Below are 13,552 nucleotides of genomic sequence, written 5' to 3' on the forward strand. Positions count from 1 at the left end.
TTATAATAGAGAAAGACTCATTCTTCATCATAACATCACTACAGCTGAAGAACATTACAGATCAAACGAGCTAAAACAATTTCCAGGCTCAAATCCGGAAATCATGTCAATGTTTCATCATATGGGAGAAAACAATGGTTATAAAGCTTCTTTTCAAGGGTTTTCAGTTACAGAAATTGATCTAGTAGGTAGTTTCATGAGCTACTTTAACGAAGAATCGTCGGAGCTTCAGCAAAACCAACTTCTTATGGTTCAGAAATCTTCTTCTTTACCTAATTATGGAGATAAAAATCTGATGGTGTCATCCTGCTCAGAGATTAATAATCTTAAAATCCCTAAATCTGAACCACTTGATTATGAAGAATTTCATCAGGTGAGTAATAACTTTGAAAGATCTGAGAAAAGTTTGAAGAATTCAGAATTTCATGATCATCATAATCTTGCTGAGTTACCAAACCTTCAATCTCATCATTATCAGAAAGGTACAGTTCCAATTACAGAAAGTGATTATTTAGTTGCTCATCAACCTTCTCTGAAAAGATTCAGATCTACTACTTCATCTGATTCGCACAAACTTCAATCAATGATTTCAGAAAATAGTTTTCCCATCCCTGAATCAAATCCTAATTACTCATCATCATCATCCTGGGGAAGTCTAAAAAGGAGCAGTACCAGATTACCACAAAACATCATAGCAAGACAAAAAAGGAAGATAATAAGTGACAAGACAAGTTATCTGCAAAAGCTGATGCCATGGGATAGAAAAATGGACATGGCGACAATGCTAGAAGAAGCGTACAAATACATCAAGTTTTTGCAGGCTCAAGTTAGTGTTCTTCAGTCTATGCCTTGTCAGTCAAGTTTTATTACTCCTTCTCAGATGATGAATAGTGGTGTTGGTGCTAAAAATGGTAATCATTTTGGGGGTTTGGGTGGATTAGAGAAATTGAACCGGCAACAGCTTCTTCAAGTACTGGTGAATTCTCCTGTTGCTCAGAGTCTTTTATACTCACAGGAATGTTGTGTTTACTCTTTGGAGCAATTGATTTTGTTGAAGAACAATATTCTTATAGAACAAATGTCTGCTGCTGGTTCTTCTTCTTCTTCATCCACTGCCTCCTTAACTGGCTGATGAATAGTACAGTACCATTTAAGTTCATAATGGAAGGTAATTTAATGGTGGAATTTTTGTTGATTTGGGATGGGTTTGTGATTAGGATTTAACTTTGGGTATTTTTAATTAATAAACGGTTATCTTTTGAGTGAAGGGTCTAGTTATTAATGAATTCGAGTTAATAGTGATATATTAACGTAATCCAGTTTTGGTTAATGAGTACCTCATGATCTTATACGGGTTTTAAAGATGTAATGATGAATATTCGTAGGAATTCGGCGCTTATGCAGTAAGGTTTTGGAAACAAATTCATCTTTTCGGAATGAACAAATTATTTAGATTTATATTTTTCTCAAAGTATTTTTATTTGAATGAAATTAACAGAAACGTTTTAACAACAGCAGATCAAAAAACCATGATAAAATCTCAAAGCCAGAGAGTATGAGTGGCCGTTATTAATTTTGTAAGTGAATCGAAACTAGCTAATTAAGCGCCAACAAGGGTACCATGAATTTTAGAATTAGTACTAGATGACCGCTCGGAACTGGGGGCCGATTCAAAAAGCCTTGCGGTTGCATGAGTATTTATTTTTAAATTTTAAAAGTAATTCCAATGCGATTCCACAAGTAGTATTAATATATTTTTACGGTGCAGCTACGATGACCCCTCTTAGTTTTATGATACCTATATTATAAAAAAGAAAAATAAAGTCTTAAAATAGTTAAATACAATAAAGTGTAACTAATTCTTTTTCTGAACTCCCTAATATTACTCAAAAAGTAAAATGTCGACAGGGATTTGGAGGAGGCAGGTTTTTAGTTATAATAGATGTCACAAAACTAAAAGGGGCCACATACTTGAAATATGTGACCCGACCACATCATAGCCTTGGCCATTTCCTCTCTGAGAAAATAATACATCTTTAAGAATATTTTGCAAAGTGTATTCCAGATAAAGTCTTAGACTTTCAAAGCCACGGTACATACAACAAGTATGATGCTAAAACATTGTCATTGATAAAGAAAAACGCAGTCGAACAGGTAAAGAAGATAAATACAAAGATGAGTTAAGCACAAGGAAATAATTGTTTTCTCCTTATTAAATTGGAAAAATTACATCAATTTGGTCCATGGAAGATATAGGAAACTCAGTTTGAACCACCCAAATCGTAAAGAACTCAGTTTGGTTAGTAATTATTTGGAAATTTCTAACAAACTAAACTAACATTTATTTTTTTTCTTCTCTAGATCTATTTTCTAACTTTTCTTCATATTTATCTTTTCTTCTTTTCTTTTCTCAAACCGAAATGATAAAACTACCGAAGGAGCAATCTCGTGAAATCAACGGCTTTCACATAATAACTAGTGTCTTGCCCGTGCGCTGCACGGGGCTATGTTAATTGTAGTGTAATTGGTGCTGAAAAATGAAGATACGAGTCTCTCACATTGTGTCAAAATGTAGTATTTGCAGATCAGATAGTTGTAGCTGCGAAAATGTATATCACTGAATATTTGATACTTCATAAAATTTTACATTTTTTGTCAAACATAATGTTTTTGCTTGTGAGTTGTGACGACTAATCTTTTGCCACAGGCCGATATCTAAGAGAATTAATTGAAATGACCCTGCCAACACTTACCATCATTGTAATTTATTTGCAAAAATTCTAAAACACCATATTGAGATGCCTCAGTAGGAATGCTCAACTGATTCATCCCTTCAAGAACGTCTGCAGCAGAAATGGCATGATATTAATCTCAAAACATATTGATTTGTCCCTTGGAGCAATGTGTTTCCCCACCATGTCCTTCAAAACCATGTGCCTAAATTGGATGTCTTACTGCAAGCATCCGTAAAATGAGTTCCAACAAAAAACATTTATGCCAAGTTCATTTCCTGAACTCTATCTACATCTTGTTATGGTTATATTTATAAGTATGAGATGGACTAAACTAATCCGTAATGTTTCTCTCCATTTATCTCAGTCTCTCACAGTCTCACTCTCTAGGCCTTAAACGTGTTAAAGCAATCAACATGGATCAATTGGTATGTATTTTTCCATTTGTCTCAATCTCTAGGCTTCCTAGACATGTTAAAGCAATCAACATGGATAAATTGGTATGTAATTTTCCATCGCCATTTAAGAACTTAGGTATGTATACCCGGACGGATACATGAAATCATGAATTATATGTACCCATTTATGCTTTTCAATAATCTCACCTGCTCCCATGTAGACATAGCTTCAAAAATATCAAACTCGTATGACCACTCTTCAAGTTTACTTACACGGATATGTCTTTTTGTAGGTGCATCCTCTTCAATGTATTCATGGAGGAAATTTATTGATTCTTGTTGCCCTAAGTTCTTTATCCCTGCAATCTGATCCATTAAAAGTAGAAAATGTTTAGTATTCTAGCATACGAATCAAATTGACATGTCACTGGAAAACCATTTCTTTTATTCAAAATGTAACTTTTGGAACTTGGAAAAATGTGCAGCAAAACACAATAGTTGTGTAACAGTTAAAAGATATGAATTCAAGCTTGGTTTTCGGGCTCACCAAGATTACATCATGCAAATGCAGTAGCAGAGCAATAAACACAATTAGTATAGCATTTAGAAATTAGAACAGTGTCACTGTGTCACGTATTGGATATTGCGTAAGTATTAGTATGGCACTTTGTTTTTCCGTTTTCTTGACTTCAAAAGTTTGAATTTGGCCCGCCTTTGATCATAAGGAAATTGTTGGCGTTATGCTAAGCTATGGAGCAATTGATAAGTAAACTCACTGCTCTTTAAAATTTCCCTCAAACTAAATAAAGAAACAAAATTAAAATAACTTACAAAGGACATATATAATGTAGCAAGAGTCAGATTGGAGTGGATTTGCTAAGCTAATGTAGAAATGAAATGATAATCTGTAATCCTTTTGTGTTGGTTTCCGTCTGCGGGAATCGAACCCACGTCCACACGCTCTACCAATTGAGCTAAGACGTACAGTAAATGATGGAATCCGGAATTGTGTCAATTATTCGTAGGTTATGGGAATTATGTCCATCATTTGAAGTCTAAGGGGATTATATGATTATATCCATTATGGGAGGGTTACACGCTTTAACAATATCCATTATGGGAGGTTACACGCTTTACCAAACTTACTAACCACTAAGCTCTAAGAAAATATGCTGCTAAAACTATAGTAAGGAAACATAATTGTATGAACATGTACACATACCTCACTTATCTAGTAGCCGCATCTCCTTGTGAAAAATTTAAATGCAGGGTCACCTGTACAGAGGAAAAGTCAAACCTTCAGTTTAACATAAAGAGAACAAAGAATTCTTAAAAGGAAAATTAAAATCATTCAAATAAGTCACACAGGCAAATACAACCAAATGAAGACAGAGACCACCCTTCAAGAAGGGTATTTATTAAAGAAACATGGAATCCAAGCCTTTCAACAATCTGCACGTAGAACACGGAGATCACCTAGTGACTCTTTCAACAAAATGTGAAAAACTAATTTTCTTCTAGTCTAAAAATGCAAGAATCTTCTAAATATTCTAAGTGCATCTCTGGTTACGTTGGTTCGTACGCACACAATGTTGTCCATAAAAAACCATAGATCACTCTTCATGCATTTGTTTTCAATCTATAGATCATTGCGTTCTTACACTTGCATAGTGACCAAAAAATATTAGTTACAAAAATCCAAAAGATCTCGAAACAAAAGGAAACAAATGTCCAGCAATAGACCACTCTCAATGAATTGGTCATAACCACATTTCAACATGATCATAGAAAACCTACATTTCAATTCACCACGACAAAACAAACGCAAGTTGTTTAACCAATTCACAATGTTCAACATAATAGTGTTTACCTTTCCAAGGCATCTTACCCTTGCTTGATTGAGAGAGTGTGAGGCACATAAAACCACTAAATTATATTATAGCGTAAATCAGATTATATCTTGGTATACTATGCATAACACATACCTTGGAACCATAGACATTCATGAGTCGTTTAGACGTCCAAGGAACAAATAAAGCAGCATAAGCTCCCAAGCCTGCTGAAATGTGAAAGCTCTTTGGTGGCGACAACGAATGTTTTTGAAGGTGATTTTGCATTCCTAAGTGGATATCCATGATAATTACCCACTAATTTTATGTAGTTAGAGCTTAAAAAAGAAAAAATATATAGGAAATCTTGTAGCAGGCTAGATATACATACATTGGTCCACTTCTGTTCAATTACGAAAAGTCATTTGCAAACACAACATACCTTAAAAATCGTTCGTTTGCAGGCTAGAGTGCATAATAAATAATTAAGGGTACCAATTTTTTAAGAGTTACAATCTCTGTCAATGATCAAATATATGCTTAGCATGTAGCATATACAAAGTTTCAACCCAAGAAACAAATAATCGGAATATAAACAACATAAGAAGTAGAAAATGGGTCAATCACTTGTTTATATACATAGACAGGGAGGGACGCGTATAAAATAAAATGGGTCAATCACTTCATTAGTTTATCGTCACATTTGATTGGCAGGTTAACTCAAATGATACGCATGCTCATAAGCTATAGGATCTTTCCATGGAGTTTGGCATACGCAGACAACTGAATTTGTCCCTAATTTAATTAGTCGGACTCTACAGCGTGCCATATATTTTGTAATGAGTACTGTACCCTGTCGTGATACCTCCTTGGCTATCGACAATTGCCCTTCATAGATCATTAGCAAGAAAACATATTATCAAGGAAAATTTTGGTCCCATACCTTTTCCAGTTTTGATAAACTAATGCGCTCCTCAAAGCGCAAGTCCTCAATATTTTTTTTCTTAAAACTCAGATGACTTCTATATCTGCTAAAAAGAGTTTTATCTATTTTAGTCTACAACAATAAAGCAATATTTCCTCCAATGCCTTTAATAAACAATGGAGGTTTTCTAACAAAAAAAAACTATTAAGCAACTAAATCACAAACCTAAAAAATTACATAAAAATCAACAGAAAATCAAAACCCAAATCGCAAAACATAATATTGTTCATATCGATTAAGGTAGCCTTCCGCTTTCTCTTTGAATCAAATAGATTAAGTGGTTAAACGACAAACTTACTGAAATGCAATTGAAAAAAAGTTAGGTATGACGTCCTTCGACTCTCGGTGATCTTTTCCCTGGAGAGAATTAGGAATAGGATTATTAGGGTTTTAGGATATGGAATGGAAGAACGAAAGAGATATTAGGGTGTTAGATGAGACGTAAGGTTCTCATCCCACCCAGGCGTGAGTGCTAAAGAGTATTAAAAGTCATTCGAAACCCTGATAAGTATCAGCTAACATACGATAAAACTCAAAGTTTGGATTTATAAGTAAAGTGAGGAAAGATACGCATAAGAATCTACCGGTTAGATTTATAAGCGAAGTGAGAAAAGAAACCCAAGTTTTGACCAATTTTATTCTGAGTTTAGGGTTTCTTCTTCTGAGTTTTGTAGGGTTTTTAAGAGATTTAGTATTAGGAGGGAAGGAAGGGGGATAAGTTATCTTCTGTAGTGTACCGGTGAGCATTCTTCACCACTGGTATTTGGTGTGCGCGAAAAATCGGCAATTATATTGGAAATTCTGGATTTCTATTCGTATGGGTCAGGAGCTCCAGAATTCAATCTACCTAACTTTCAATGTAAGGCCAGCAATTCCTACTCAAATTAAATATACAATGAGACCTGCCACAAAAAAGTGACCCTATGTTAATCTTCGTGGTTGGGGCCCCTAATCTATGAGAGTCTGTAGATTTTGTGGGACAAATTCCTCGGTAAGTTTATCATTATTCCACAAATTGTTTTCTTCTAATAATTTTTTTTTTATTATATTCTTATTTATTTCTCAATCGAAAGTTGCAATGAAAGTTCAATGAAAAATTGAAATAAGACTTATCTTTGCAATCGATTATGACAACAGAACCTTCTGTAACGGCTGGATTATTATTATTATTATAAAACTAGTCATAAAAACTTAAGGTGACCAAATTTGTGGTATAAAAACCCCACCCAAATGTTGGAATCCACTAAAACTCCATCGTAAACAAAATTGATACAAAAACCTTAAATTTTTAAAAATTGATACAAAAACCCCAAATTTAATTGTTGGTTTTATCAAATTTTATTTTGGTTTCATCATAAAATTTGATGAACCCAACATTTAAATTTGGGGTTTTTGTGTTAATTTTGTTTTGATGGGGTTTTTGTGTTACTTTTGTTTTGATGGGTTTTTTGTGGAAGGATGGTGACACCTCTGGGGTTATTATTATTATTATTATTATTATTATTATTATTATTATTATTATAAATAGCCACTCAGGGCGTTTTATTAGCAAGACGACGGAGTGTATGTTACAAGTCGGTGGAAGGCAACCGAGCGACAAGCTGGGCGTTTTTTTTTTTTATTATTATTATTATTATTATTATTTTTTCCATTAATGGGAGAAAGATGATTACATGAAACTAGTTGGAAGCCTAACAAGCTAGGCTCCAACGACATACTACTACATTAATTGAACAGGTTGATGTGCTAGCCTACCAGCGGGCCTCATGGGTAACCTTGCCAAGGGGAGCCGAAACGGAGGACTGGGGGTCGAGATTGTGGCACAAAGGGGGGCAAGCTAACAACACCTTCCATGTTAATTCCCGCAATGTTACACCATCGAAGACTCGAACCTGGGACCTCCTGGAACGCATCACCTTTGAAGAACGGGGTTGACCAGCTGAGCTAGGGCCCGTTATTATTATTATTATTATTATTATTATTATATATTAATAAGAAAAAGGTTCATTACACATCAACAATGACATCGGTGGAAGGAAAACGAGCAACAAGCTGAGTGCCTACACCCTTTTGAATAACAATGCCTAGCATATGAAAGAGAGAATCACCTACCTTGGAGTTGGCATCATGACCAATGAGACAGTTTCTCAATCTTCTCAGAAAAGTAATTGTATCTTCACTTAGCTCGCCTAAGGTAGAAAAGGCCAACACCCCAAATCTATATCCAAGTGCAGCACACTTGTCGAGGTATTTGTGACATTTACGCGTAATTGCAGCTAAAATGGCATGCACTGGAGTAAAGTTATGTGTCCTAGCTGTTGTGAATGGCGAGACACTTGTGACATCAAAGCATACATCCTTACCATCTATCCAATTATACACGAGAATATCAGCTGGCTTTAAGTCTTTGTTGGAGTTAGACAGAACACCCAATGAAGCTTCTTTCTTTGCAGGTACACCGGCTCTATCGCAAATGTCAGCCAAGACATCTTTCACGAGATCATGGCGAAATTTAATACCCACATCTTTGGCGTAATGTAAAGCATGGTCTCTGAATACGTTCATGGGTCTACTATAACTGGAGCATACATCGTCTTTGTCGAAGAAAGGTATGCCAAAACGATATTGGAGTACGACACGGAAGTGTCTTGGCCCAACTGCTTGATTAAGTCCATTAATTGGAATGGCTTTGAGAAAGTCCATCGTATGTGTTGTACGGTTACTCTGCCAAAGGAAGAAGTCACTCTCAGACAAGGAAAAACTAGTGGGGATCTTTTCCATAATTACACCAAAGTATTTAACCGCCAGAGACTTCGTATATTGAGGGGCGGTGTCGCTGATGTTGAAGGTGGAAAGAGATAGTACACAGGCCTGAGTGTATGTCTGCAATGCATGTTGATAGTTGTGGCATGATTCTAAAGTAGAAGAGCATGATAAAATGGTGATTTGCAGTAACTGAGTCTGAGCAAAAGAAACAAGATAGCAATAGTTCCCCGTATCTGACATACTAAGAACACCATGGCCTCCGTTTTTGGTTGGCAATGTAGCAATGCGCTGCTGAATCAATCCAAAGCCTGCTCCTCCTCCAACCATTATCTTGCGCAAGTAATGTATTAGATGTTTATCAAAATCCAATGAGGCAGATTGAGTTGCCAAAGGGATGGTGGTTCGTAAAGTGAAATATAACTTCGAAACACCACTATAACTACGTAACAACAGCAACTCACTCTGTCGGTCTTGCAGCTGTTGTATACAGGTCATGAGATGCATAGTTTTATCGACTATTGCATGTACCAAATTACTGCAATATTGTAAATCGAGGCTAACAGGCCCGCCAAGTACGTTCACCCCAACTGATTGCTTGCTGACTTGAGCGGGGAAGGCACCAGGTGAATCTCTTCTAGGATCCGTTGTTGGCCAAAAGATCTCAGTCTTAGATATGTTCAGATGTAGTCCTCTTATAGGCCCTTCTGCTTGCAAGATTTTCAAGGCTTTAGATGTTTCTTATTTTAAAATTATTTATTTTATTTTCACTCATCTCCATCCATGTTATATCCATCCCTGTTTCTTTTTTTCCTTTTAGAGGATTGAATTTGATGGCAAAGAACGTCGTAGTAATCGTGAAAATTATGGTAGTAGGTTTTCTGTATGCATTGGCAAAGTTAAACTCAAACATCCAAATTATTTCTTAATAATCCCTTGTTGGAATATATGTTATGTGGTCGTGAACTAAGTTACATGAGATCAGGTCAGCTAGTAACCCCGGTATTTAAGCTAGATAAGCTTTCACCTAGTCAGAGATATAGATTGTTATTTAACTTTTAGGTTTAGTACTATTTCTCCTATTTAATTGTATCTCCATTTCTCTGAGTTTTAAGGTCATTAATAATATTCGCCCAATGGGGTGTATCAGTGGATGTCGGTCGAGTGACGGAACCACTTTAATCGTTGTCTTCTCTTTGTATCTGATTTCATACCATTCATATTTTATGATCCCTAACAATATTTCTCTTAAAACCCAGCATATTTGTGGTGAAATTTCTTTAATACTGAAGGAGTGTGGAAAATACATTTAACCAATTTCCAAACAATAGAGTCAAATCCTACAAATTGAATTGTCATATTAAAGAGCTCATCCCTAGAAAACGAATAGTTATAGAAGAGAGTTCATTCCACAAAATATGAAATCAAATAAAAAAACATATTCATAAGAGAAAATGAACTACAATCAAAGAGTGTCCACCTTGGAAAATGAGCTGCCAAAATGAGAGTTATTTAGCAAAATGAACAACCAAATTACCATTTCATCTGACAAATCCATTATCATCCGAAAATCCCATTTCATCTAGCAAATGAAGTGGAAAGGTAATACAAGGTGTTATCAACTGTACCCAATTAATTCCTTGATACAAATTTGCTCATTGTTTTTTCCCATCACACCCATAGCACCTCACTTAATGCAGGTTGTGTAATATGTTTCCACGATTTTCAAAAGAATCCAGGATATGTCCAAGTTCTAACCATTGCTCGAAGGAAGAGCTAGTGTGGTGGAGACGGTGGAGCTGTATTGATTTTTCGGCTATGAATGTTAGAGCACTGCTCGGTCGAACTCGCATGTGTTGTTATCTCAAGCATGTTTGTCAATGTTAGTGATATCAAAACTATAAGTCTTGATTTCTAGTCTACTTATAGCTAAGTCTCGGACTAGGATAGAAAGTGTAGTTGAGCTCAAGACTCCATGGAGATCATCATACAAAGATGAATAACTACTCAAGGAACTTGTGGAACTTCATCGACTAAAAGGTATGTGGAGACTTGAACTTATCTATCACTCAAAAGTCTATCTACTCTATCTCCTATCTTGAGACAAAAGTCGTGTTGTTATATAGACTATGATTACACACATTTTCTATTTCGAGCCGAGTTTATGTCGCTTATCTATTTCTCAAAATATATGTTGGTAAGCTTTCGCTTTGGACAAGTTCATCTTACTAGTGACGAAAGTCATATTAAGTTTCAATTACTTGAAAATGGCTTTGACGAAAAATAGTTTGTGAATAACAATCATATAACGTCTTCTAAGAATGTCTCAATGATTGAAATGAGAGTTTAGAATATATAACCTTGGAAGGATATAAACATTTTGTAGTTACACATATGTGTAAGTCCTTATTCCTTGAACCAAAGTATGCGTACTTTGCTTCTCAGGAAAATCGGAACTAAAGTCCGTGTACCAGTACTGCACCATCGGAAGTTCACATCCCGTGAAAATCTGCTGGAGTTTATGAACTGAAAACAAACTTATTCCGGGTACTTAAGTACGCGTACTTAGGTTGGTTATTTTCTAAAAACGATTATTCGTGAACTTAAACTTATATAAACTAAGGAATGCATAATTGCAAACCGTGGCTTCATGAATTGATTCGAGTGAATCAAATCGTTTTTGCTTCGATTGTGTCTTGTATACTTCTATAAATCTAAGCAATTGAACAACTCTCTAACTAGTTCGTTTGAGTCATTTGAACTAGTTGTGGTAAAGAAGAATATGGTTGATATGAAAGTGCTCATATGGCTAACCATTTGGTCAACTACTGTTGAACCAACTAAATGTACATGTTTAGGTACGGTTACACAAACCTAAAACGTGCATTTCATTTGTGTATAACAAGCTAAGTTTCGATCTAACGGTTGAAAGATATTCGCTTGAATCTAATCAGGTTTTCATCTAATGGTGAATATTGAATGCTTTGTTACTAAGCTAACGTTGATTCCAAACCCTGATTTGAAAGTCTATATAAAGGAGAAATCTAGCAACTGGGATACCTAATCCCCACACCTCCTGTGTGATACTAGTTGTATTAGCTAGAGTCGATTCTCCTTTAACCTTAGGTTTCTTCTCGAGACCCTGTAGGTTAACGACTTGAAGACTTCATTGGGATTGTGAAACCAGGCCCAACTATTTTCTCTGTAGTTGTGTGATCTGATCTTGTTGTTTCTATCGTATTTGAGTATAATCGTAAGATTGGCTTGAGGTTGATTTCTCCGATAGAAAATATATAAAAGAGGTCACAAACACCTCTTCGTCTCATCGTTTGTGATTCCACAATAACTTGTTTCGCTAGTCGATTAAGTTTATTGTGAGGTGACTAATAATACTAGGTTGTTCTTCGGGAATATAAGCCCGGTTTACCAATTGGTTCATGTTCACCTTGATTTATCAAAAGACGGAACAAAAACTCGTAGGTATTTCTGTGGGAGACAGATTTATCTATTACCGTAAACTTTTATGTGTAATACAGATTTGTTTATTAAAGTCTTCGACTTTGGGTCGTAGCAACTCTTAGTTGTGGGTGAGATCAGCTAAGGGAATCAAGTGCGTAGTATCCTGCTGGGATCAGAAACGTAAGGAGCAAAACTGTACCTTGGATCAGTGTGAGATTGATTGGGGTTCAACCACAGTCCAGACCGAAGTTAGTTTGTAGTAGGATAGTGTCTGTAGCGGCTTAATACAGTGTGTATTCAATCTGGACCAGGTCCCGGGGTTTTTATGCATTTGCGGTTTCCTCGTTAACAAAACTTCTGGTGTCTGTGTTATTTCTTTTCCGCATTATATTTTGTTATATAATTGAAATATCACAGGTTGTGCGTTGAATCGATCAATTGGAAAATCCAACCTTTGGTTGTTGATTGAAATTGATTGATCGTTGAACATTGGTCTTTGGTACCTTTCAAGTGATTTCTATTGTATTCAATTAGACTCGCAGATTTCTATTTGCTTGAGTAAGTATTGAATCCAGAAAGAGAGATATAACTCTTTGATATACTTTTATTAAGATTGAGTCTGATTGTCTAGTTGGTTCTCTTAAAAGTACATTGGAGTTTGTCCATACAGATTGCTAAGCGAAATATTAGGTGTGGTTGTTATACCCCCGCTTTTTCAATTGGTATCAGAGCAGGCAAACACGTTTAAAGACCTTACAAGTCTGTGTTTGTAGCGATCTGACTCTATGGACAGAGGTGTTATCTCTATAAACGTACCACCAGTCTTCGATGGCTCAAATTACTTGTGGTGGAAAATTGCTATGCGTGCCTTTCTTCAAGAGCGTGATTTTCAATCATGGGTTTATGTAGTTAATGGCTATGATGCTCCCGTTGTGGCAATAGGGAATGCAACCGTTCCTAAGGATATTGGTGCATATGACGCTGCTGAGATACTTGTTGCAAAGCAAAACTCCGACGGTTTGAATGCCATCATACATGTCATTACCCCAGATCTTCAACACCATGTGACTACGTGTACTCGGTTTAAAGATGCTTGGGATATCTTAGAAACCGTATTCGAAGGAAATACCAGTGAGAAGGAAGCTAGGCTTCAAAACCTTAATTCCGATTGGGAAAACCTCTGTATGGCAGATGAAGATTCATTTGATGAGTTTAATCACAAAGTGTCTGAAATTGTTAATGCATCTTTTGCACTGGGTAAGACTATTCCTGAAAAGGACCTTGTGATGAAAATTCTCAGATCGGTGCCATCTAGATACGATTCTAAGAAGCATGCCATCATTGAAGGAAATAACCTTAATGCTCTCTCCAGAAATACGTTGGTTG

At 35.9% G+C, this 13,552-nt stretch overlaps 1 long non-coding RNA gene across 6 annotated transcripts; it reads right to left on the bottom strand.

The window, feature by feature from the left end:
- Positions 1-2,564: 2,564 nt before the first annotated feature.
- LOC113319562 lies at positions 2,565-6,690 on the bottom strand. Of its 6 annotated transcripts, none has more exons than XR_003345632.1 (5): positions 6,529-6,690; positions 6,243-6,301; positions 5,116-5,987; positions 4,353-4,405; positions 2,565-3,496 (listed from the first exon to the last, which is right to left on the bottom strand). It is a non-coding gene; the product is annotated as an uncharacterized LOC113319562 (long non-coding RNA). The 6 variants fall into 6 exon arrangements; XR_003345633.1 differs by having other exon boundaries at positions 5,116-5,990; XR_003345635.1 differs by having other exon boundaries at positions 5,116-5,249; positions 5,903-5,987; positions 6,243-6,690.
- Positions 6,691-13,552: the final 6,862 nt, after the last annotated feature.

This window comes from Papaver somniferum, chromosome 10, assembly GCF_003573695.1.
Source record: "Papaver somniferum cultivar HN1 chromosome 10, ASM357369v1, whole genome shotgun sequence".
Lineage (NCBI taxonomy): Eukaryota > Viridiplantae > Streptophyta > Magnoliopsida > Ranunculales > Papaveraceae > Papaver > Papaver somniferum.